A 27,316-nucleotide genomic window follows, 5' to 3' on the forward strand; every position below is an offset into this window, starting at 1 on the left:
ATCGGTAATTTAGACATGGCAATACACAAAAATGGTGAGATACTTTTCCAAGATTATCATTCTAACTCAATTCAACTTTTATTACCGGATGGTGAAGTCAAGTCAGTTTTAGATACTTCTCTAATGATGGTGTTAGCCATACATGTTTATAAAGATAATGATGTTATAGTAGGACTTAAAGAACAAGGACAATCGTTTCCAGTTCAGAACTTTTTTCACTAGAAAAGTTATTATTTTCAGAAACGATTATCAACGGCAAGTTACATCAGAATTCAACAAAAAGGGAATAAATTGTTCAGTTATGCATATCGCATTCGTACTGTTTCTAGGAATGTTGTTTATGTTGATGATCACTTGGGCAATGACAGGAACGGTAGAATAGTAGCTGTAGATAGAAACGGCCGCTTGAATTTTACATACGACGGAGAAAAGGGAGCATTTCAACCAGTGGGAATTAGTATTACACCGTGCGATAACATTGTAGTTTCATATCGTATTAACGATGCACTGTAAGTTCTGAACTCATATAGAGTTTTACTTGTAATGCAGTGCATTTTCAAAGACTTGGGCATCTATGATCCATATAGTTTATGCTTTGACAATGAAGGGTATTTATTGATTGGATGCTCGTTTGTGGAAAATGACAACTACGATAAAATTCATGTGGTTAAATTGGCCGACAGTCGTATATAAATGTATTGCTATAAATGCTCAGTTGCAAATGAGTTTCACAGATTATATCGGATGTGTTCCTTACGTCTTAATACAACACTCTTCACTATTTATGAGTGTGGCCTACCGAATAACACTATTTATCGGGTTTGCAATAACATGAGCAACACGACGGGTGCCACATGTGGATCAGGTCCGGAGCACCTGAGATCACCCCGTTTTTGGTGGGGTTCGTATTGCTAAGTCTTTAGTTTTCTATGTTGTGTCATGTGCACTATTATTTGTCTGTTTGTCCTTTTCATTTTGAGCCGTGGCGTTGTCAGCTTATTTTCAATCAAGTGTGACTGTCCCTATGGTATCTTTTGCCCTTCTTTTGTAAGAATAAAATTTAGTGATCCCCAGATGGTTCGACTGTACAAACATTTGTACTGTACTAACTGTTCGTGTCACTGTACAAAACTCTATGTGTAATTGATCGTCTGACATTCTCGGTAGTCTGTAACTTGTTATTCTGTGTACACAGATTATTCATTCATGTGAACTAATTGCGCAGAGGCACGTAGATCAGGCGTCCAAAATTTCATAGTTATTTGGACTTTCGCTTATATAAAAATGTAATTAAACTAAAAAAATAAAATATATATTTAAAACGTTGTAAAAACGGTATGTTGAAATAATATGTCAGTTGGTTGAATTTATTTCAAAACATCACTAATGTATTATTGGCTTGCAAGTCAATAATTCAACTCATTTGAGTTCGGATTAATACAACCTTTAATCTAAACTTGGTGTTACACATAATCTAACCGTGTTAATTTATTAAAAAGAGAAGAAAATAAGGGAGCCATTAGGGAAAATAATATTTTGTTGACAGATTCGTCGCACAAAAACTCATTTATATACAGGTAATACATGTGCGATGTATAAAATTTCCTTATCCATAACATGATCTATACCAGGACTAGACAAATCTTCATTACACCATAACCTCGTCCATTCATATTCATGTGTATATAAGGTCATCGCCATCTTCGTAGGTCATGATCATCTAGATGGTTCTAAAATCTAATTTTGCTTAACCAGATTTGCACAAAGTTTTCTGATTGTTGGTTTTAATTCTCTTTGAAAGTCGAATTGATTCAGCCTTCCAACTGTATGGATAAGGGAAGTCTTTGAAGTGCTATATCATAGGACTTTTAACTTATGAGAATATACTATATCATATCTTGACCTAGTGCGGATGGATTATTCAATATATAGAAAAAATTTCATTATTATCTATTTAAATATGTTAAAGATGTTAATTGTCTGGAAAAGCCAATCAGTAAATAAAGAAGGTATAATCACAACAATATTGCTTTGAAAGTTCTAAGTAATTACAGGCTTAATTTGAAGCATACTCATTTCAAAACTTGTTTTGACTAGATTGATAAAGGTTGGTAATTGGTGTTGCAGAAGTGGAAGGTTGGGAGACGTCATGATTTGGTCAATTAACAATGCTATTATTTCTCTTAGGTAATACAGAACAACTTCATTCAAACACACACGACGTGTAATACTTCTTATTTTTACATGCTAGTGGTATTAGTATTAGATGGTGACCTACAACAGTTCCTAAATTAAGGATACAAGAAAACAAAAAAACGCATTCATTTATAGACAATTTTTAAAAGTTGTGGTACATATATTTTTGATAGTGTTCTAAATAAACTCATAATAGATATCATGATTGAAATTTTGTGTTTGCACCAGACGCGAGTTTATAAAAGAATAATCAATGGCACTCGAACGGCAAAAAAAGTGAAAAGGGCCAAATAAAGTACGACGATAAAGAGCAATGAGGGCCAAAAATACCTGAAAGTTTTGCCAAATACAACTAGCATTGAACCACAATTACTGTCCCATCTACTCGAATCTAACCCACCAAACTGGAATTGTCATCGGGTTTGTACTTTCACAATCTATAAATCATTTAGCACGATCTGCCTACCTTTTTGGAACACCCGAGGTCACCTCGATTACTGACAAATGTAATCGATTACATGAAGTATTTTGTGCAATTAATAATCGATTACTCAGCTTTTTATATGTAATCGATTGCAATTACTTTATCAAAAGTAATTACCTTACTTTTCGATTACTGTCAATTACATGCTTTAAAATTTTCAAAAAAAAAAAATTAATATTTTACTGATGAATAAAACAATTCAAACTTATAAAACATATAAAAACACAATGTATGTTACAAGATGAATGTTGGCACAAAGCTTCGAAAGTCCGATTGAAAAAGTCTATACATATATGATGGTTTGTTTATTGTTCCTTTGATAAAAAATATTTGTTTTCCTCTAGAAGACACAAAAACATAACCAACAACAGAAACGTCATGTAGACAGGACAAATCCCCAGCAAAAAAGCATCCTGCATAATACAGTCATGTATATTCATCCTATAAGTTGAAAGAATCCTGTAATAATTTTTTAACAAATATGAGTTTTCTTTTTGTTCTATTCCAATAAAAGAATGAACACATATTGCAACATTTTGATTTGTTTGGCCAATTGTCTTTGGAATAACATTCAGAATTTTTTTTTCTTTTCCACAGGGTTTAATGAAGAAAAAACTACATGTTGTCAAAACTTTATCAGATATTATCTTCTTTAGAGCAATACATAGTTAAATTTATCAGAGGAGCGAGATTCACACTTCAAGTTACAGAAAACTTTGATGAAACCATTAAATGATATAGACTTTTAACTACATTAGTAACCTTTTTAATGTTTATGTAAGACAATGCCCTGTATAACCTTACAGTACTAACATAATTATCAATTGGCCAAATCAAATCATTGCCCTACCTTACATTTTTTTCAACACAGCTATGTAACCTTTGTCGAAACAGACAAAGAAAAATTACAACTGAGAATGATTCAAATGAAGCATATAATTTCTTTAGACTTACAAACCATAACTTGATTACTTTACCCGATTTGCTAATTGATTTGCTCTCAAACAAATTGCGCCACATTAGGATAACAATGTAGATAGGTGTTAATTTTACCTACTGAACCTTAGTATTACAAAACCTTTTTGATTGCACATTTTCAATTTTTATTTTTATTTTCTGACCGATTTTATACAAATCCTGACCAAAGCATGACAAAATAAATAAAAAAAAAGAGTTATAGATTAAAAAAAGATACACAGAGTGGACATCGAAAACTATTTTCGGGGTTTAAGATGTCGCGTTTTTGTTCACTAAACTTTTAATTAGTGAATGAATTCACTGGAAAATTACAGAATACATGTACATGAAGGTCAAATATATTTTTTCATAGATTATTTCTATAACACAGTTTCATATTAGTATGGTTGTTGTATTCAAAAGTATAGGACCGCCAATCTATTACAAACCAAGAAGTGGAAGCTCATTATATGTTTGAGTTAAGATAGTCGACTGAAATTATTTAGGACCATTTTAAAAATTTGTTAGCGTTCATTGTATTTGGTCTCGTATATCAGAAGGGGATAACAAAAGCATTGAAGATATCAACATGTAGCATGTAAAGTTGTCAGAATTGTTATTGCATAAGATCTCCTACAGTTCAATTTGGTACGCAACGAAGTTTTACATTGATCCATCATCATAAGTCGATGTCTTAAACTCGTGAAATCGTAAACGGTTGTTCAGCACCCATTTTTTGTAATAAAACAAAATTTTACTTTTCAACGAGGTCTTATACGGACGCCATTCTGTCAGAAGATATGAAGCTATTAATAATCATAGTTCTTATCAAAATTATTTAATATTTAGTAGAGAAGTTTTCCTATAATTTCAGTTTCATTTTCAGTTACTTAAAAATTCTCTGCAAATACACCATGTACCAAAAAAATAAAATATGCAATAATCATAATGATTCATTGATTTGCCTTCTTTACGCTGACGAAGAAATATTTTGTATTGTTATAAGGGATCCAGATACACCGATATAGCATACTTTCAATATGATATTTAATTTGGTTTTCTTTTCATTAATTATTTTTTAGTTTGGATTGATTTTAACACTACAAATTATTGTTCTTTTAACATTATTACAAACTTCAAAAGCTATTCTGAAATTTTCTATTAGCAGCAATGTAGTAAACCATTAACGATTTATATTTTCAATCATATAATTCTAATTTAAGAACTATTTCAGAACATTATCAAAAGTAATTGCATAATTATTCGAACGATTTCTTTCATCATTGGTCAATATATTCACATCTTTTAAAAGTACAGTTCCATTATCATTTTCATCTTTAATTTATTTCACATTTGTTTTTGTTAATTACGTTATTATAGAATATTTTGAAGTGTGCGAAATCAATTGGTATTTTGAAATTGACATCAGAGGTTTTCTTGTCTTTCAGATTTCATTATGGAACTGACAGGTTTCTATTTATAGCTTCTAAGCTTGTGTGCATTTCCTGCATCATACAAATGTCACATATGCAAATGTACTTAACAAACCATCGAAATAGATCTATCTGACTGCATGACTTCAAACGTACGAATTAGAAAATGTTATGTAATGCTTTATTTATTCGTTTATTTATTATACTGATTTCTTGAAATTAGTAGTGCGAATTTCCATATGCATATTTTTACCAGAATAATCATACTCATTAAAATATTTAAATATTTCAAAATTTTACAATTCAGGTATATTTGTGATCGTAAGTCGCAATTTGAGAAAAAAAAAAGAGTTTTGATAATTGATCTAATTGCAAATGCTTAGATAATTAAATTCTGGCATTCTCAAATATTAAATATTTACAAAATATATCACTGATTGTACTTTTTATTTGTTTAATATCTAAGACTTTGATTATTTGATCAGATTGTAAATGCTAAATTAGCAGATTCTGGCAATCTAAAGAATTTTTCAGAACAATTAAGAAGACGTAAAAAGGTGATCGCACGTAACATGTTGTCTTGTAAATATGATAACAACTCTTGATAATTCCAGATCGATACCAGTGTTTGGTGCTTCACTTTCTTATTCTGTAAAGCAAGAAAGAGAGCGAGGTTTCTTGATGGTACTCCGTCAGGGATTGTAGAAGATATAGACAACGCGTAAAGTCTCAAAGTAGTATATATTCGTAAATGAATGTCCTTCTTTATTTAAATATTTGTTATTTTGAACATTGAATTGAAGTTTTTGATATGGAAAGATCATCCCAAAATTGATTTCTTTTCTGCCTGACAATTTATTGCATGTTTAATGGAGAGGATTACTTTATGTATTTTATTTTTATGATACGGGTTTAAATCAAATCATGTAAGATTTAGGAGACAATTGTGATAAAAACATACACACTGTATAAATTGATAGTAGTGTTAAGTCTAAGTGCGGTATGAATTTAGTAATTAATCTTGATCACTTTGACAATGAATAATATACTACCCAACGTTTGTTCACTTTCTTAACCAAATAAAGAACAGCGTCTGCATTATTGAGATAGTGCAACTAGTTTTTTAAACTAAAACCATGAAAATCATATAGCATTTGCATTTGTTTTTTTTTTTTGTATTGTCCATATTGAATCCCTTAAGTCAATAAAATTGAAAGGTATAATTAAATATTGTTGTTTATTGAACAATCCAGGTTTTAAACGCTATTTTAGTGCTCTTAAGATTTCATAGTACAAAAACGAACTTTTCATTTAAAAAAAAAAACCCAGACAGTTAACTAAATTTTATTTCTGCTATTGTCTGTTACAATTTGCAAGTAGAAAATATTGCAAAGAAATTTCATGTTAATTTTGACAAGGTCTAGGTAGGCTAGCTGTGAGCTGTAAAACATGGATGGCACCTACAATGTATGCCGTTATGATTAACTTGCTGCTGGACATTAACTCTCTGATTCATCGAGTGTGACAATTTATTAGTTGCTAAAAATATTAACAGGAAAAAAAAACGTGATTCTAGTATTCTCTTATTATGACAATGTAGTAACGCACATTTATCTCATAATCTCAATTAAAATAGATGTTTTGAAAATAACACAAGGTTTCGAGTAAACTTATATTAACTTAATTAATGATATCGCCGTCGTGTTGTAAACAGTGAGATTTTGTCTTAGTATAGGCAAGGATCTTTCGTTTTCTGTCACGATGATAGGTTATTGTCTTTAATTCTACGAGTTATTAGTAAGGGTAACCTCGTATCTCTTCCTAACCATATAAATATTCTGAAGAGCGAAAAATTATATAAGTTCTGGAAGTTATGGACAAAGACCATACATATTTATTCTAAATAGAGACCATGCAAACATATAATGTTCTCATACGAGAAAAATAAAGAATTTAAGAAAGAAAAGTATAAATAAAGAAAAAAAAATGAGACAAAGACAGAAACAGTGTATATTAAAATTAGGGGTCTAATCGATATGAGGCCAACATTTAACTGAAGACAGTAGTTGAACGGATTCTTTAACGTGCGGAGCTTGACAATTACAGAAAGGTTTTACTTAACGTCTCTATTCTGACTGGCCTTAACTATGTATTGTTTATATCGAACTCTTATATGGACGACCAACTTTACCATGAGTGTTACTGGTGGACGTGAGATGTCAATGTAATGATTACATTGATATACCCAAGTAATCCCATGATGTACTGTCAAGTGTGTATGGTAAAGAAATACTGCTGATTATGTTTTGTATGATGCCATAGTCTATTGTTTCATTCCTTAAATTCATCCGCTAAAATCTTCTTATAAGTTTAAATAGGATAATAAGTCTTTAATTGTTTAATCGGCGCATGCGACGTACTTTATGATCCAACCTTCAGTTTTGCTATTTCTCTATTGGAGTGACTCTTCAGTGATTGTATCTCCCTCTTTGGCGTATCTCCCTCTTTGGCACAGGGAAAGGTTATTACCACATCTATGAATTTTTATATCAATTCATTTACCCAATATGCATTCAATTATTCTAAATTATCTTAAGTTTAGTGCATTACGCCAATAATTGACAATTTTAACTACTGCGGATTCATTATTATTCGTTGGATACCACTTTTTGGCAGTTTCCTGGGTGAATCACTAATTCAAATGTTCAACGAATTACAAATTTGTTATAGGTTTTGTATGCAGAGATGCAAAACCACGAAATCAAATTTCCACGAAAATGCAAGATTTCCTCAATCCACGAAAATTGATACCCACAAAAATATAGGAATCCATAGTACTTGTACATGTTGTAGTAAGTCTGTTTGTTTTGTTCACACACTATACTGGAATTATATGCGACTTTCATACAAGTTAGACTTTTAGCTAGCCATAACTCCACATTTAATCCCTCATTATCTGCGTTAGGAAATGCATGTACCAAATCAGGAATAAAACCAAAGTCAAAAATTACATAAAATCCAAAATCTGGAATATGCCAGTTGCTTTCCATTAGTTTAATGAGCTTTATCTTTCGATTTTGTCAATTGGTCATATATTCCGTTTTGAATTATCTTTGTAGATTGTTTGTTTGTTATACCTTTTAGTTACTTTCCCAATTATGTGCAACATCTTAATGCTGTGTAAATCGGTTGTAATCCTGCAATATTAATTGACCAATTTCCTTTATTACTTTGCACTTCTTAAATGGCAGACCAAATCTTAACTAATATACTAAATGCAGTACTTATTAGATTATTATACAAGATACCAATTATATTTCTCCAAAGAAACCACAGGAACGCAAAATAAAACTAATTATAGATAGATGTGGGTTTAGTTGTGTTTCAAAGAATTGAGGCCAATATATATATATATTTATATATATATATATAGAAAAGTAGGCGCAAAAAATGAAAAGAGATAATACAAATACAGAAAGATGCACTAAAATAAGCAAAAATAGATAAAAATAAGAAAAAAATGTCCTGAAAATGAAAGAATACAACTAATGCCATCTGATATAGCCTCTTATAAGATATTGATAGCTAATTCGATTGAGGTGCTGTTTGTTTTATTCTAAAACAAAATCAAAAACTGTGCTGAAAAAATGTAGGTGCCAAGTCAACACCTATCGGAAATACCTACTTGCCCTAGTTGCTACAGTTTTTATGCGAACTTTATGTTGTCTTGTAATTTGTATGGTTCTGAATTAAAACAATTTTATTTACAGGAAGGTGTTACAAGTATATCCGATTTATTTGATAACTCAAGTCATGTGGTATGTATTGTTTTTGCATACGCGTTAAAATTTTGTACAAATTCAGTTGTCTGCTTGTAAAATCTGCTTTTGCACTTGTTTGTCTTACATATTTAAAAGGTAATTAAAAATATGTAGGGTGTAATTAAATACGTAAGAAACAGAAATAGCTAAAACGACAGTAACTTTGATCATCCAGAGTTCATTATACATGTACATTTACAGCTTTCAATTATGGTCGTACACCAACACCGTTCAAAATCTTAACACTACACACATCTGTAGGCCTACTTAAACATGTTAAACATATTTAACAAATATAGATCACCAATTGCATTCACGAGAAAATGCAAATTGTATCAAGAAAATTCAACCTTGATGAAAATTATTCTCCATTATTGTTTATTTTGATATCACTGCTCATATTGATTCCGTAAAGAAAAGAAAATAATTGAGAGTGTAATGACATCATTATGGTCTAGAAATTACAAATTTGACATAGATGTTCAAGATATAACATTATACAATAACTTAATTTGAAAAAAAATAATTAGATAATGATGTAATTTGCAGTTGTATATTATGTACTTGTTATTTCGTAATCAAAGAACACAATGCTGGAAATGAATATACAGTTTCATTTTTTTTTTATTTAAATAATATTGCATGCTTACAAAACCTAACTAACACATTAACTTGAGTAAAGATATCTTGACATCCGTGACGTCATGGCCTGTTTGCTGGACATGAGTTCTTTTTCAATTAGCATGTTAGATAAAAGTCAGCAAAATTGGTATTTTTCAATTTTTACATAAACTAGTTTGTTTCGAACGTCATCATTATAATTCCTTTTTTCTATGTTCAGTATATTACTATCTGCAATGTACAAGCCAACTTAGTTGTTAAAAAATAAGATGATTGTTACATTTAATTTATATATAACAAATATATTAAGTTGGTTAGATGCCTTTAAAGAATTATTTACAAAACAGGATTACGATAACATATTTTTCTTTTATAACGTCAGATGTATACCTTTTTCAATAATTTATGATAATTTTATACACGTTTTTCTGTGTCCACAACCATGATCCAGAACAGTGTTGTGTAATCCTTTTGGTTACAGTTCGTATTAATGGATGCAGTCAAAATGTTTTTTAAAAATTAAGTTAAAAAATGTACAAAAAGATCGAGAGGTCCTCAAGATGTTATTAATAAGAGTGTTAGCGCAAACTCTAATGGTAGATTTGCTTTACCTAGAATTGAATGGTCCATTATAGAACCAAATTGTGACTACATGTATTTAATTTTCCATAATAAAATTGAAATTCAAGGCTGTTTTGCAAAAAGTGAACCTTATTTGGTTAAAATAAACACAATATCCAGGTAAGTAAATGCAAATATATATCAGCGCTCTAAAAAGCGTGAGTTTTTTTGTTTGTTTTTTTGCTTTGAGAATCTTACGGCAGTTGTCATGAAGAATGACAACAAGATATTTACTTTTTCTTATGTTTAACGAGAATGTTACAAAATTTATAACTTGAATATTGTTATAAAATTACTAAAAGTTCCGTAGCAAATATCTCATGCTAATAAGGATGAGAGAGTATACCCGACATACTCATTTTAATCTAAATGTGATAATATAAGAATTCAGTTGTTCAACTGATGTACTTTATCAGCCATAAACTCTTACGGTTTATTTGAGAGTGTTTTTTTAGCCGTATTTGGCACAACTTTTTGGAATTTAGGATCCTCAATGCTCTTCAACTTTGTACTTGTTTGGCTTTATAAATATTTTGATATGAGCGTCACTGATGAGTCTTATGTAGACGAAACGCACGTCTGGCGTACTAAATTATAATCCAGGTACCTTTGATAACTATTTGGACTTTCAGTTTTGTAAATTGTCTGGATGATTATTGCAAATAGGCTTTATGTCTCAGCTTAGCAGACATTTAATGTGCATTTAATCATGTCCAATTGTCTTATCGGTCAGTGCATTATTTATAATCCATTTCACATAAAACACACTTTGGAATGTCATCGTACCCATCTAAATGTTACGTGTTTAATCAATTATAACCCTGCAATATCAATTGACCATTTTCCTTTATTACTTTGAACCTTTTAACTGGCAAATTAAATGTTAAATAATGTACTGGATAATATACTTATAAGATAAATATACAAGATATAAATTCTCAGGAGAAACCACAGGAACGCAACATAAAACTAATGACACTGTAATTTTTAGAAATTTAAAAATTATATTGAAGAATGAAGAATGCAAAAAGAACAGAGAATACCGGGTAAATGGTCCGTGTATATCTGCGTCCATTCGTTTTTCGTTTTGAAATATCAAAAACAAAAAACAAAAAACGAAAGTGTTTTCATTTTTCGTTTTTGATTTCTTAAAAACCAAAACGAAAAACGAAAGTGTTTTCATTTTTCGTTTTTGATTTCTTAAAAACCATAACGAAAAACGGAAGTGTTTTCATTTTTCGTTTTTGATTTCTCAAAAACCAAAATGAAAAACAAAAGTGTTTTCGTTTTTCGTTTTTTAATTCACAAACAAAAAACGAAAAACAAAAGTATTTTTATTTTTCAATTTTGATTTCTCAAAAACTAAAATCGAAAAATTAAAGTGTTTTCATTTTTGATTTTTGATTTCACAAAAACAAAAAACGAAGAACGAAAGTGTATTTATGTTATCTTTCCAACACAGTTTAATTGTCATTCAAAAAATGACAATGTTGTCATTTGTCATTCATTTAAAGGTTGTTAAAGTATACATGCACAGCGGTTGTCAGATCAATACTACTTTAATCGAAGATACATGTAATGTCGACGGATGCAAAAGTCTTAAGGTAGATATATGGTATACCGCCATCTTGGATTGCACAATCGCAGTACAAAATCGGTCTAATTATTTGCCTAAATCTGCAAATTTGGAGACAGATTTGCAATTCAATAGTTAGACTGTTTTTTCTATCTAAAGACAAATTGTTAATTAATCGTATTATTCAAAATATTTTAACAAATATCATTTTTTTTTGGTATAAAATTTTTTTTTTTCAAATGAGCCATTTAAGGGGAAATAACTCTTTTAGTACAAAATTTATACTGGGCTAATAGGGAAATTTTTTATTTTTACTTGTAGCAAGAAAACAAGTTCGGTGACACCATGTTTTCTTTTTATTTTCTTAAAACATATTATGAAATCTTTCTTCTCACAATTTATTTCAAAATTCTATCTGATAGAATTTTTTTTATGCAAACTAATGTGTTTTTTCATGAACAAACTAACCAAATTTTGGCAATTTTCAACGACTCATAGCTTGAAAAATAGCACGGTGACCCATACTTTTTATTAAATTTTTGAAAAGAGCATAATAAAATCTTCATTTTGGCAAATTATGAAAAAATTCTGTCTCAAAAAATATGTACTTGTGATCTACCTTAAGTAATCGGAACAATATGGGTGCGTGAACTTTATTACTTTTAGGTTTAGAAAGGTCGATCCAAGATTATTAGAATTGATGACCAAGATCTATCTGCCAGTATTTTACGAACTACGAGGATGATAATGTATTTTGCTTGATCAAATTTTCAAAATTTCCGCAATTTCACAATTCAAACTGGGATATTAAATTGGTTTGTCATTAGGAGCCTATAAGGTATTAATTTTGCTTATTTGGGAAGACTATAAGGTGATATTAACTAGAGGTCGTTGATGGGGGATTATGGAATTGAGAATAGTAGACAAAAAATATAAATAATAGAGACAATGGACCAAGAAATTAATAAAACGGCTAGAATAATGGTGTTAAAATGTAATGATAAGAGAATAATTGTCAAAAAGTATAAAGAATAGAGAAATATGGCATAAAATATCAAGGAATACAGAAATTAAGAACCCCGAATCAAGACCATCATACTAGTTGCCTTAATGAACGTTAGTTTGTCTCTGGGAGATTGCTATTGGTTATCATACGGTTTCTCTTTATTTCTATGTCTATTAATTAAGAATCGTGCTTTCATTATTTACCAACATTTTACATATCACATTATAAAAAAGACTATTATTTTGCAAACTACATGTACCATAGATTTCCGGTAATTGTTCTGCATAGACCACACCACATTGGAGTCCCTGTAAAAAAAAATTCAAGTGGACCTCAGTTACCCACCCTACCCCATCATTACTTAAAAGTTAATAAACAAATGTCTACGGAAATACTTCTGTCAGAACAATGTGTAAAGGGGAGCTTGGTAGCTGATGTCTGCTGGAGAAAACAATCAAGGTTGCTGTTTAGCTTTTTTTTTCAAAGATAGGTCCAAAGTTGGGGTCGAACACCGAACCCCATCCTTACCGAAAATGTAATAAAAATTATCATCACTAGGTGCAAAGGGAAGCTGGGTAGCTGGGGTCTACAGTAGAAAAATCCAGGGTGTTGTTCTGCTTAGTTTTTTTCTTCTAAAGTAGGTCTTAAGTTGAGGTCGTATACCCTATAAAATCCATTACCAGACAGGTAATAAAAAAATTCTGCGTCAATACTTTTATCTGCACTAGGTGAGAACGTAAGCTAGAGATCTAGGGCCTACTTGATCAAAATTACAAGTTAATTTATAGCACGGATCAATCTTTTTTAAGCTAATAAATAATTTATTTGCCCACCATACTTTGAATACAAAAAATAAACCTTTTGTCCAGTCATATTTAAGCGAAATCCACTAGTTCAGAGGTAGAATGTTTTGTAAAAACAGTTTTGTGTGGCAAAAAAAAGTTAAAGCACGAGTGCAACTTTTTTTTCTTTTAATGCAGAATTATTATTACTTTTCATGAACTATTTGACAGGATGCCGATAATAAGGAAAGCTATTTCACCCAAAAGTGCAATTTTGCCATCATTAAAAAAAAATCATAATTATTTACGATTCTATAAACACTCCAAGTGTTGACTATTTAAAATGTAAAGCGGGCAGTACGCTGTGTAATATATCGAAAGCGATTGATTTTGGCTTTATATAACTAATAATAACATAAGATGTATGTTTCATAATAATTCGTTATTCTGATTGGCTAACTGCACATCTCATGTTACATTACACAACGAAAATCATTATTCATGATGACACGAGGTCCCACAATAAAGTGCAAAGGTGAATTTAATAAAAACTTGATAAAAAACGTGTTTTCATGATCCTAGCTAAAACATGTTATTATAAATATTGAATTCTTCTTTTTGTAACTTCATAGGGTTGTAAAAGCGTTGACCGTGCGTACATTTCCAGAATGAAGCGCCTCCGCTTTTCATACAAAATGTATTTCGGTCATCGCTTTACACCTCAATGAAGTAACAAAAAAAAAGCATTCAATTCTTAAATAAACCAGAAATGAAATTTTAAAATTCATTGAAAAGTGTCTTTGACTGCTTAATTATATTTTAAAAACTGATGATATAGTGGTTATATATTAATAAAAACATTTGAAGTACGTTTGAGTCTTATGCAATATTTGTTTTTATATATTTGAAAACTGACTGTTACCGACTGGCTGCTTGAGCCTGGTCTCACAAACTCCGCATTTTCATTACAGCCGATTACATTGAGTGTGTAGACAAAGATAATATCTTTGGATCGCTTGTTTGTTAGCTGAACTATGAAGTAACTAGGTAAGGTATACCACCCTCCTGTAGAAGGATCCTAGTCCTACAGAGAGATTGATTGCTTATCTGTCGAACTAGTCTACTCTTAATGGAGGGTAGTTTATCTAACCTAATAATACAAGCAAGCTAACCAAGGATATGCTACCTTTGCCTACACACTCAGTGCAATCGGCTGTAACTTTTTTACATTACAGGTTGCAACACCTTGCCAAATCATTGGGTTCCAATAAACGTTTGGATAATTTAGTTAATGTGCTTTCCCATAGGGTTTTATAAAGAACAATTACCGGAAATCTATTATGGAAACTAACAAAAACAATATCAAAATCGAAATCTAAGTGAACAATGAAGTTACTCACATTAAAAAAGGTTGAGACATTGAATGCCAAATATTTTGTTTTATTCTTGCGTGTCTTACTAAATTATAATCTTGGTACCTTTGTTATATACCTCTATTTGGTATTTCTGGTTACCGGAAATGTAGGACATAATTTAGTCTGTTTTTTGTATTTTACGGGACTGTATACCTTTTTATGCTTGTCGGCGGCGAACAATTAGTGTCGTCTGCCATACATGTGTTTGTTAAATGGCAGTAAAATAAAATTTGGATAACGAAAAGCGTGACTTCAATCCCATAGTCCCCCAGGCAACAAAAAGGATTGAGGCCCACGACATGGTGGAGGACTTAAAAAGGCTTTTAGCGTAAATATTGCTTTTATTTGTGATATAATTTTTGGTGAACATTATTTTTTTTTTGCGAACACGTGAAAGTGGACAATTTTGTCAGCGACAAGTCAGCTACATATTTTGATTAGTATCTCATAATTATTTGGTGATAAAGTATCGCCAGTGCATGTCTCAACAACTCAGCAATCCGATATTATCCGTTTTCGTTTATTTATGAAGGAAAAATGATGCATGCATAGACAGGATGATAATAGTATCGCCAGTATTATTGTATTGCATTCCAATTTAAATAAATGTGCAGTGAACAGTTTTGAATACGTGTGTAGACATAAAATATTTTCGATGTTCCTTTATTAATACTTGTTTGGTGATATTTGTATCGCCAATGAGTTTCAAGTAGTGCCCATTGTATCCTTTCTATTAACATGAACACAATTTTTTGTACCGGTAAATGGTGATTATGTCAGATGAAAATTCCGAGCCTTCTATAGAACACAACCAATATCAAAGCGATTCAGAAACGGACAGTAACATACAAAGTTTATCTTCTGAATCATTATTAAGTGACGGATTCCTTGAGAATAACGAAATTGTAGGACTAACAGAGTTTGATTTAGGTGATGTTAATTCTCCAGACAACACTGCAAATTTTGAACCAGAAATAAATGTGTTATTAGCCGAGGCAAGTCCAATTACATCTACCCCACAACCGTTAAATGTAACAGAAATCCCCACAGAATCGGTTGATATACCTATTAAGATTCAGACTACTTCAACAATGAGCAAATTAGTCAGGTGTCGTGAATTTTCAGGATACCCCCAAGATAATGCGAAAGGATTTTTCAGTGAATTTGAATCTTACGCACTTCTCCATGAATTGCCAGAAACAGACAAAAGACGCATTGCAGCATTTCATTTACATCTAAAGGGGCCTGCGTTAACTTGGTACAATTCTTTGAGTGACGAGTCTAAGAGTTTGTGGATAACAATTTGTGTTTTGTTCAAGGAAAAATATATAAATTTTAGTTGGCAAAGCGCAACAGTTATAATGGAAAGTGAAATTTTCCAAAACATGGTATTATCTCCGGGTCAGTCGTTAGAAGATTATTTCAGTCAGCTGTCGGAAAAAGCTCAAATATTAAGAAAGCATGACCACGAGTTAGTAGCAAAATTTATAAGTGGGTTGCCAGAAAAAATGTCTTTTTTGTCCGTGCTGGTCAACCAGTCGATGCACATCATGCCTTAACTTCTGCAAAAATGGCGGAAGCCTGTGGGTATAGACAACACGGAGACTCTATAAATGCTCTTAAACATGAAAATAAACATGCACCTCGGCAGTTGCCAGGAAAATCAAACATTATTGATTCCAACCAGAGCGAGGTTATCCGTGATTTGCAAAATCAGGTTGCTATTCTTACCGACTTAGTTCAGGGTAAACACAAGGAGCATGTTCAGAGTGAACCATCCCATTCTGATGTTCATGACATTAGGGATCAAATCGGACAGTTAAGCGGTCTGATAACTAGTATGGCAGTCAGGGAAGTACCCCACAAAGAACCAAAAAGACCTGAAAATACAAGCACGAATTATGCAAATACGTCTCGTTTTGACTCAGCTGAATGTACATGTAGGAGATGCAAAGGTCTCGGTCATTTTCAAAGGGTATGTAACTGGAACGGGTATGGTCAATTTCAACCGTCTAATCAATGCCAACTTTGTAATCAGAATGGCCACATTGCTCAATCTTGTACCAAACTGGAGTTTTATGCACAGGGAAACAGGACCAACCCGGGTGTGGGGCACAATCGTCCGGGTTAACTTCGTCTATTGGTGCCGATTTTGATGAAAATGCAACTAAGGATAAATGTTTGTACATAACTGTTTTATTTGGTGATCTAAGAATAGCTGCATTAGTTGATACAGGGAGCTCTATCAATGTCATTTCTAAATCTTTGTATGATTCGATATCCGATCGTCATAAACTTTATTTTGAGCAACTAAGTGAATCGGAAATTCGATTAGCCAACAACGATAAAATCAGAATTAACGGAATATCCAAACTTCAAGCCACAATTCATCAGAAAAATGAAATTATTGAAACATATATCATTCCCAAAACATCTCATCCTTTGATTCTCGGTACTGAATATTTACGAGAAAATAAAATTGTTTTAGATTTTAGTGATTTTAGTTGTAATCAGAAGACTGTGCCGGTTAAAACAGGTAAGAGGATAGAACTTGAACCGAATACAGAATACTTAACTTTTGGGAAGTTACCAAATTACGTTACAGTCGGATTGCAAGGGATATGCGTAAACAGCAAATTTTCAGTTAACCACAAGTTTTTAGTTGCCAAATCTTTAGTTGTCGTTCCTGTCAATCGCAAAGTTCCGATTAAATTATTGAATGCTAGTAATGTGAAAATAACGATTCCAAAAGGCAAAAATATTGCTGAATTTTCAACATTATCAAATGAGTACACCTATGTTGCAATGTCTGAAAAATCCCAGATACCCGAAGTGCAGAATATTCAGTTGGTTGCTAATGAAAATGGACTGCGGACCGATATTTCCGAACAGCAATGTGACATTACAGACAGTCCCGACAGTCAAGAAATTTTGACCAAGATCAAGACAGATTTTGATTTATCCGATCATTTAACACACGATCAAAAATCGGAATTAGCTGAATGTTTGTTTGATAATCTTGATTTATTTGTGACGAAAGAAAATCCAAACCTTGGATATACACATTTAGTGGAGCATAAAATACATCTGAAGCCAAATGCTGTTGGTAAACATCATAAGCCGTACAGGTTACCCCCTTACAAACGTGAGGTTTTGCGTGAGCAACTGGATAACTTGCTTGAACAGGGAATAGTTGTGCCAGTTAGTGAACAAGAGGAGCTACCCATTACAAGTCCGATAGTATTAGTCACAAAGCGAAATGAAGCGTCAAATAGTAAGACTTCAACTCAAAGTTATAGGTTTGTTTGTGATTTTAGACATTTAAACGCGCAAACAGAAGACTTTAAATATGTTATACCAAACTTACAGGAACTGACGGAATCCTTTGCTGAAATAGTACCAAATTATATAACTTCGATAGATTTATCTTCCAGGTTTTTTCAGATGGGCATATCCGCCGAATCGTCAAGATATACCGCTTTCAACACATGTTTTGGAACGTACAAGTTTTTAAGGCTGCCAATGGGGTTAAAGACGGCACCTAACACATTTCAGCTTCTAATGGACAAGGTACTGCGTGGTCTAAAATTCAGAACTTGTTTGTGCTATTTAGATGACGTATTGATCTGCTTTGAAACCTTTGAAAAGCATTTAGACGATATCAAAGAAATCTTTAAACGATTTCGAGATGCAGGACTAAAACTGGGACAGAAAAAATGCCATTTTGCAAGTGAGACGTGTATTTTTCTTGGACACGAGATTTCTAAACATGGGATAAGACCCCCAAAAGATCGAGTGAAGGCTATTGTCGACTTTCCGGCACCACAGAATATAAAACAACTTCGTCGCACAATTGGATTATTTAACTGGTTTAAAAAGTTTATACCAAATTTCAGTGCTATAATTAGTCCTCTCACTAAACTCCTGAAGAAAAATCAAAAATTTGAATGGAAAATTGAACAATCTACAGCATTTCAAAATCTTAAAACTCATCTTGTTAATACCGATAATCTCAGTTTCCCCCGTTTCGATTTACCGTTTATATTGGCTGTGGATACTTCATCAAAAGGAATAGGGTACATGCTTTATCAGAAGGACCCAACAAAGGAAAAACCAAATATCATTCGTTTCGGATCAAAGTCTTTATCACGATGGCAGCAGTCGTATGGTCCTACGAAATTAGAGTTGTTGGGAATGGTCACTAGTATTCTTGACTGTGCGGACTATTTAAGGGGTACACAATTTATCGTGGAGTGCGACCACCAAGCACTCCAACCATTGTTTATGAAGCAATTCAAAGGAGCTATTTATGAGCGTTGGCTTGCCATTCTCCAGCAATTTACATTTGAAATTCAATATAAGCCTGCAGAACAAATGAAAGTCGCTGACGCGCTCTCAAGATGTGAAAATCCCCAAAACATTCCTATCGAAAGCCCTGCAGAAGATGATCCGTTTTTCCCCTTGGTAACAGAAAATACAGGAGAAATACGTTTACCCGGTGGAGTGAAATTTGTTGATTTATTTGAATCGAATGATAATACGGACGTTGTTGTACAGGCTATAGACATGGTAGCTGACAAGCAAATCGATTTATACAATGTAGAAACGGACGAGCATAACTCGCTAAATGATCCATATGATGCCGATACGGACGAGTCAGATTCTTATGTACACAATCGCAAAAAGAAATTTGACAGAAATAATCAGAACGTTGAACAACTTGCTAATACTTTGCGCGATTTTCAAGTTGGTGCAAATACCTCTAACATCAAAAAGTTACAACGGAAAGATAGCGATTTAAGGAAAATCATTGCATATTTAGAAGATGATGTTTTGCCAGATTCACAAAAAGAATCTCGCCGTATTTTATTGGAGTCGTGTGATTTCATTTTAGTTGACGATGTGTTATATCACCGTAGAAAGGCAAAATCAGACAGGACAAAGAGCATGAGTGAATTTCAACTTGTTATTCCTAAACAATTGATTTCGCAAATTTTAAAAATTGCTCATGACTCCCCATTAGGTGGACACAGTGGAATTCAGAATACTTTAGACTCTGTTAGAGAGCGTTATTATTTTGCGCGAATGGGTAAAATAATCAGTGAATACGTGCAGTCTTGCCATGAGTGCCAGTCACGTAAAGTTAGCAATTTAAAAACGAAAGCAAAAATAGTAGCTTATCCTACGCCTGGTGAACCATTTCAAGTATGGCAAATGGACATTTTTGGACCACTTGTTTCATCAAATAATGCCAATACATACGTTTTTACAGCAGTTGATGCTTTCAGTAATTTCTTGTTTGCTGTGCCATTACGAAATAACGATGCAATATCAGTTTCTCAGGCAATTTTCATTTTTTTCTGTAATTTTGGTGTGTGTAGCACGGTTATTTCAGACCAAGGATCAGAATTTATTGGCAAATGTACAATGGAAGTGTGCAAAATGTTGAATGTAGAGCAAGAATTTACACCTAGTATGATGCATCACTGTTTGGGTCGCTGTGAACGAACGCATCGGACCTTAGCGGAGCGTTTAACGCCATATGTTTTAGACAATAAACAATGGGAAGAAATGCTTCCTGGAATAGTATTCTCAATAAATAGTTGTGTAAATTCAGGATCAAAATACTCTGCTTTTGAAATTGTCTACGGAAAAAGGCCAAATTTTCCGTTATCGCCTTCTTACATAGTTGATTTTAAAGATATTCCGAAAGATGTAAAAACCTATGTTGAGAATTTGGATGCCCGTTTGAACATTATTCGAGAGCATGTAAAATTGAATACCCTTGTTGCTCAACGGAAAATGGTAGAGACCGAAAATAAAAATGCACATGAACTAGATTTGACCGTAGGCGACAATGTTTATTTATCCAGAGAGCCCGTTGGACAAGGCAGGAAATTTCAGCATATTTATGATGGACCGTTTACTGTAACATGTCTTCCGAGTGCACATCTAGTTATTTTAAGAGATCCAACAGGAAAGAGAAATTTTCGCCGTCCCGTGCACATCAATAGATTAAAGCTTGCACATATACGGGTGCCCCTACCAGCACCTTATTTTAACCAACAAACCGACGAAAGTGAAAATACTAGCAGTAAGTCGGATAATAGTTCTAGCTCCGTTGACAGAGACACCTCGGAGAATTCTAAGTCTATATCTACAAATGTTACGACAGAAAGTGAAGCCCTGGATACAGATGTGGTTTCTCAACATGATACTACGAATTTAAATAGACTAAGAAGGAATATTCAGAAGCCTGTGCGGTACCGTGATGATAATTTTATTGACCCCGATAAAATAGTGGATTCATGCGAAAACAATCAATTGAAAGTAAAACGTATTCTTGCCAAGCGAAAAGACGGTGCAAATTTCGTTTACTTGATTCAGAAAGTAGGAGAACCAGCACAGAATGCGATTTGGCTCCCTTTATCAAAATTACCACCCAAAGCGCAAACCTTGCTACTTTCAAGACCACCGCCGTTGATTCAGTAGTTATATGTTTAGTAAAATTTCGCATGGTGATGATTGCATCGCCAAACCATTAGTTCAAAGTCAAATATGTCATATATTGCAAAGCTATTCAAATGAAACAATCAGAGTGCCGTAGATGAAATTTGAACATCAGTTTAATTCCTTGTTTTGGTGATAATTGCATCGCTAAACAGAAAATGTGTGCGTTACCAGTAAAAGTGATGATTGCATCGCTTAACTGAAATTACACTTCGTTTAAAAATAGCATTGATTGGATGTCTTACAAAATTTAGTGGCGAGCTTTATAAAGTGATGATTGCATCGCTTAATTTATTTACACTTCGTTAAGCAATACCTATGGTTGGACTTTTGAGGAAGATAAATATATTTATATATATATATTGCTGTTTTGGTGATGATTGCATCGCTAAACTAACATAACATTCGATTGCGGGATTTAGAAAGTTTATATAAACTATGCAGAAGGACATAATCTTCTTGAATTGTGACGTTTTTTGGTGATGATTGCATCGCTAAACTTACATACCTTAGATCGCGAGATGTGAGCAGTTGCAGTTATACCCTGATTTTCAGCTATGGACTATGCAGAAGGACATAATCGTTTTTGGTGATGATAGCATCGCTGTTATTGCATCGTACTAATGTCAAATGTACTTTTATTTACTGTTATTTTCGTATGATATTACGATTGATGGTTGTTTTTTTTCTTAAAGATATGCATTTCTATCATATGTTACATTCAAAAAGTATATATATCATGAAGCTAGATAAGGCATTATTATGAACTAGATGTGTTACATGCAATAGAATTGAAAAGTTTTTCAAATACTTGCGAAAGTTTTTCTCAGTTGAATTTATAACGGTGTACAGAGTGTTAGTGTCTGCTAGAGTGAAAACCTGTACATTTTCTATAACATTGTTTATTGAGACTGAGAGTGTATGTATACATGTATATCAAAATTATTTCACGTGAACTTTTGGCTAGTTATATAAGAGTGTGTGATAGTGTTATACTAGATTGTGTTATTTAAAATAATTGTATTAAGAGTTTCGGGTCTCTACTAGCATCACTGTGATTAGAGCACAAATTGTCACCAATAATAGCAAACTTAAGAGTTGAGTCCACTTTATGAAAAGTTATATTCATCTTATATATGATACAGTATATATGCAAGTACAAACAAAACTGTGTCCATGTACGGAGTTAGTAATGCCAGAGTGAGAAAGGGTGAATACAAAACTTTGAATTTTCGAAAAACTAAGGATTTTCTTATCCCAGGAATAGATTACCTTAGCCGTTTTTGGCACAACTTTTTGGAATTTTGGATCCTCAATGCTCTTCAACTTCGTACTTTTTTGGCTTTATAAGTATTTTGATATGAGCGTCACTGATGAGTCATCAATGCTCTTCCGGACACATTTGTTATACTAGATACCCCAATGATGATGGTGGCTAAGTTTGGTTGAATTTGGCTCAGTAGTTTCAGAGGAGAAGGTTTTTGTAAAAGTTACGACGACGGACGCCAAGATATAAGAAAAGCACACTTGACACTTCGGGCCAGGTGAGCTAAAAAACAAGAAGCAAGAACGACATCAACAAACGACAACTACTGTTTTTTTGTGTGATTTTTTTATAACTAGACCAAATATTTCATGATTTCTTATTATCTAGGACTGTATTTTTTTATTAATAATTGATAACCAAGTTTAATAAAATCATATGTGTGTATAGCAAACATATTAACTTTGGCTTGAAAGACGTCTATTTAATTGTTTTCGACTCGCTCTGCTCGGTCGGAAAAATTGACAAGAATAAAATCCTAAGATTGAACGCGTTCGTTCAACAATCTTATCAAAATTAATATATATATTAATTTTCTCATACACATAAGTATTACGAAATCAGAGATATACATTTTGATTAGATTAGTGCGTCTAATTTACAAATGTAGTGTTATCTGTAGTAAATTTACTGACTTCTTTAATAAAGGATTTGAATAAGAATGTGTCCATACCACATAAATTCCCCACTCGCACTATCATTTTCCATGTCTAGTGGACCGTGGAATTGAGGGTCAGAACTTTATATTTGGCATTGAAATTAAAAAGATCATATGATATAGTATATGTGTACTGAGTTTCAAAAAAAATATATCTGTACATTAACTTCACTTTCAAGTATAGAGATGTGATTTTTTTTCTGAGACAAGTGCTTGTGACAATCCAAAAGAACTTGCAGTCATTCGATGTTCAGTACTTCAGTACTTTGATTGTTTGAAAACGAGGTAAAAATACCCTGCCACATTCGGTATGTGTTTTTGTTAGACCTTTTTTTTTCTTCTGTTTTGTATCGATCTCATACGTTAAGCCCTTTTCCACTGATTTGTATAGTTTGTTCTTATGCTGTGCTGTAACAAAACTGTCCCGGCTGTTTACAAGCATGTTAAACGCCACAATACATTGCATGTGCCTGCTCCAACTCAGGAGCATGTAGTTCAACGGTTTTCGTTTGATGATGTCTTTTATATGTGTTTTTTTATAATTCATGATGTTTTAAAATAGGCTGTTATTTTTCTCAATTGAACTGTTTCATATTTTTCAATTCATGGACTATTGTAGCCGACAATACCGTATGTTTTTTTCTCATTGTTGAAGATTATATGGTTGCCTATATATAATTGCTTACATCCACTACATTTGAACTTTGTTGGATAGTTGACTCATTTGCATTAATACCAAATCTCCTTATTAAAAGTTGAGGGGGTGTTTGTTTCTTTGGAAATTTCAATGTTTTTCTCCCAGGTCACCCAGTTTGAATAGAATATTTTGACATTTTGCTGTGCTCTTGGATTTGAGTTAAGAGCCAACCAAAGCTCACGGCCTGTTGGTGGGTAGTTGATGACTATATGGTAAGCTCTGGACGTCTTTTTGAGTATTGCATACGGTGATTTGGTGATGTCTTCATGCCATGCATTGTCCCATTACATTATATAGACAGCTTATCAGTCAATCTGATCTATCAAAGTAGCTCTCCTCGCCTTTTATATATTCAGACGAAAAACAAGATATAAACTGACTTAGCTTAGTATATACATGTTTATTTAATATACTCATATAAATATAAAAAAGAAGATGTAGTATGATTGTCATTGAGACAACTCTCCACAAGAGACCAACATAACACAGAAATTATCAACTATAGGTCATCGTACGGCCTTCAACAATGAGCAAAGTCCATACCGCATAGTCAGATATAAAAGTCCCCGAAATGACAATGTAAAACAATTCAAACAAGAAAACTAACGGCCTAATTTATGCACAAAAATTGAACGAAAAACAAAAATGTAACAAATAAACAAACGACAACCACTGAATTACAGGCTCCAGACTTAGGACAGGCACATACATTTTGAATGTGGCGGGGTTAAACATGTTAGCGGGATCCCAAATTCAAGTCAAATTAATATTTTAAAACAACATAAAAGTTAAAAAGTGTAAAAAAAAAATATTTTAATAAATGTTGAAAATATTATTGTGTTTGTGAGTGGAGAACTATTTAAAATTGTAGAAATATTCAAAAGTAGCTCTCGCGTTTTTGTTCTGCGGCTACGTTAACGGAACACCAATCAAGTAATCGATCTTCATGACTATGGCTTCAATATTTGATGGTATAAAATATCATATTCTGCTTGTCGTAGACGCAAAAAGACTACAAGTTGGAATAGATCTACGAAGACTAAAGAACGTTCATGTGTGGTTTAGCAATTGTACATGCCCACGACACCGACGTCCAGATATTGTTCGGAAGATGTTTTGAGAAGTACCAGACAAGTAAAATTAAACTGTTACAGTATATTACAGAACACAAAACTGGCCATCTTTGCTGTAAATACAAATCCCAATCACACGGCATCAAATAATTAAAAAAAAAACATATGACCTTTAACATTGGAGGTCTAAACTAGCATTGAACCGTGTCCAGGTCCGAAATAGAAAATAAAGAGATGTGGAGTAAATGTACACGGGACAAAATCGCACACAATATATAGAAAAAATACTAATTATTAATGAACAGGGCTTTTATGCCTGTTCTTCATCTTGAAAGGAGCTGGAGGGTCTTCAACGAGGAACTAGACCATTGATCCTCATTATACAAAAGTAACATAGGTTAGTGCATCGGACTATACAAAAACATAAGTTCCTGGTTCGATCACCGTTCCGGTGAGAACATTTCCAATCCAAACTAACAATAGCCACACACTTGACTTTGTGGATTACATTATTTTTTTCATCGTCCTACATATGTCTTTTGATATTGTTCATACATGTCAATACTAAAAGTCTTACACTGTATCTATATATTTTGCTCCGAGACCAGAACATAATAAAATAGATAAATTAAAACTTGCGCTTTAGATTAAGAAAGGGTCTGAAAGATTTTGTATCATTTTTTCCAGTTCTTCTGGAGTCCTTGAGCCCTTCCCTCGCCAACAATATATAGTTTGCTTAATTTGTAAAAGAGGCTAGTTACGCTACAGTATTATCATCTTAGATTAACCTCTCCAAACTTCACGCACCCTTATTGTTTAGATTGATAAAGACTTTTGCATCCGTCGACATTATCTTCGATTAAAGTAGTATTGATCTGACAACCGCTGTGCATGTATACTTTAACGATCTTTAAAAGAATGACAAATGACAACATTGTCATTTTTTGTATGACAATTAAACTGTGTTGGAAAGATAACATAAATACACTTTCGTTTTCAAAAAATGAAAAATGAAAACACTTTCATTTTTCGATTTTAGTTTTTGAGAAATCAAAATTCTTTTGTTTTTCGTTTTTTGTTTGTGAAATCAAAAACGAAAAACGAAAACACTTTCGTTTTTCGTTAGGGTTTTTACGAAATCAAAAACGAAAAATGAAAACACTTTCGTTTTTCGTTTTGGTTTTTAAGAAATCAAAAACGAAAAATGAAAACACTTTCGTTTTTTGTTTTTTGTTTTTGATATTTCAAAACGAAAAACGAATGGACGCAGATATACACGGACCGTAAATAAAGATCATTGTAATAAATGAAAAAAAAGGAGAAAATGTCATGAAAGATCAAAGAATACAGAAATGGTTACTCCAACCCCATCCATATTGTCGGTGATTAAGACAGCATATTAAATTGTAATGCTTCGTACAATATTATGTCATACACATGAACGACCATCACGTTATAATCTACTAATTTAAAACATGAGAAGGGAACGGTTTGTTCTGTGATATAGATAAAATGGATAAGCGTTGATTATTGAAAAAGAAACCATGAGCCCGGAGGGCGAATGGTTTGTTTTTCATGAGTCAACGATTATCCATTGTATCTATAACTTAAACTTTTGTATTAATGCCTTTGCAAAATCAAAGCATATTCTTAATCAGAAGGTATTACCAATGTTATTTCAACTGATCGGGCGGAGCTTACGTTTTAATTTGCATAAGGACAGTCTATTTGAAAATGTGTGTGATAAGGATGATTGCCGTTATAATTATTATTGATTTCTAATCACCTATCAGTGTCATCAAAGGAATTTACAAAAGAATGACTGGACACTTCATTGATGAGTTTATCCTAAAACACCTATCTATAGCTGGACTGGTGTATTATAAGCAGACCGGTTAAACCCCGCCCAGTCAAGTGAAATAAATAGAGTAATATTGTAAGTTATCGTGACAAACGATGCATTACAATAAATTATATTTTATATATCACATTTATATGGTTTAAACAACACAAATATAACACAACACGTCCGCCCTTACAACCTCCATTTATCAGGCATCTGAATATTATCTGTGTCGACAAAATGATGCATATTCGATCTTATTTCTAATAAAATTGAGAATAAAAATGGAGAATGTGTCA

This window comes from Mytilus galloprovincialis, chromosome 6, assembly GCF_965363235.1.
Source record: "Mytilus galloprovincialis chromosome 6, xbMytGall1.hap1.1, whole genome shotgun sequence".
In the NCBI taxonomy this organism is placed as follows: Eukaryota; Metazoa; Mollusca; class Bivalvia; order Mytilida; family Mytilidae; genus Mytilus; species Mytilus galloprovincialis.